This window comes from Bison bison, unplaced genomic scaffold (genome assembly GCF_000754665.1).
Source record: "Bison bison bison isolate TAMUID 2011002044 unplaced genomic scaffold, Bison_UMD1.0 scf7180017864456, whole genome shotgun sequence".
Classification (NCBI taxonomy): domain Eukaryota; kingdom Metazoa; phylum Chordata; class Mammalia; order Artiodactyla; family Bovidae; genus Bison; species Bison bison.
Genome location: NW_011495018.1, coordinates 6904570 through 6905901, shown reverse-complemented (window position 1 = coordinate 6905901; position 1332 = coordinate 6904570). Strand labels below are relative to the sequence as shown.

The window sequence follows — 1332 nt, the reverse complement described above, 5'->3', positions numbered from 1 at the left end:
GCTTGGATTACAGCCTGCAGCAGGTGGGCTGGCATCACGGGACTGGCTTTCAGAAGGCGGATGGGGAAGGATACAGTGCGAGAAATGACCCCTCTAAGAACCTGCTGTGATGCCTGGAGTCAGAAGCCATGGAAACGAGTGTTCTTCCATGTGGCCAGGCCACTCGCATGGCAAGGGTCTTAATGGTGGCCAGAGCCCACCGGGGGCAAGAACGCATGATGGTCTAAGAACCAGTTCCAAGGCCCACCTCCTAGAGCAGCAGGAAGCCCTTCAGCACCAGCAGAGGGTGCTACGGCTCGGCACCAGCGTTTCTTAGTCCTTTTCCACCTTCCACTCAAGAAAAAACAAAGCTGGACTCTTGTAACAAGTTTACCTCCGCGAGTGTGATCACCCGACACCTGGGCTCTTAGACTCAAGACTCAGGTGCGGGAAAGATGTGCGTTCCTGGAAGACGCTCCCTCTAACTGTTGAAGGTGGCACCATGGCCATCCCAGGGGTCCTGTTATTCAGAGACAGAGCTCCAAGCTCAGGGCTGAGGGACAGCTTGGGGGAACCTTCTGGAAGCCAAGCCCTGCAGACAGCACCGACCCCACGGGATTCTCATGCCTTCTTTGAGTTCTAAGGGGCAGCTGCTGTGTATCACTCATCCCCAATGTACAGACGGGGGAGACTGAGGCAGAGAGAGGTCCAGTCCTGGAAGGTCCTTGAGGTAGAGTTCTTGACCTTTCCTCAAGGTCACAGAACTGGAAGGAGCAGGACTGACATGCAGCAGCCAGCAAGAGCCCCCTCCTGTTTGACTCGGGTCCCTGTGTTGCCTACAGCCTGGCAGTCCGGCTGCTCTCCACCCAGTGTGGCCCCCCACCAGCTCCCCACAGGGCTAACCCGCCCCAGGCCCGCCCAGAGCGGCCAGCTGGGTCTCATGTTTCCCCTGGTGAGTTTTCCAAGCTGATGATCTGACCGTCTGGCTCGAAATCCTTCAGAAACTCCTTCAGAAACACCCACCCCTGCCTGGCACCTTCGGGTGCTCAGCCCGGCCTGCTGCCCAGGTTTCCACCCGGGCACCAGCTGCCAAGCACGCCACTGCCCTTCACCCTCTGCCCCTGGGGGCGGTCAGGGAGCACGGTCCCTCCCTGGGGATGCTCTCCTGCCGCCTCCTCCCTTCCCCACACCCATCAGGCGGTGTCTTCCAGAAGCAATCCCCATCTTCCCTGGGGGTCAGCTCCCTAGCCAGCTTTGACCTCTGACCTCCCAAGCCACGCAACCATAGCCCTCCTCTGGGCCCAAGAGGGCCTCCTACAGCTGCAGTGAAGCCTCCCCGAGGGTCCCTGCGGC

General features: G+C 59.8%; 1 protein-coding gene across 1 annotated transcript in view; it reads right to left on the bottom strand.

The window, feature by feature from the left end:
* The window catches only part of CTBP2 (C-terminal binding protein 2), a 168837-nt gene that overhangs the window by 6757 nt on the left and 160748 nt on the right, over positions 1–1332 (bottom strand). The gene's annotated exons all lie outside the window — the stretch shown is intronic.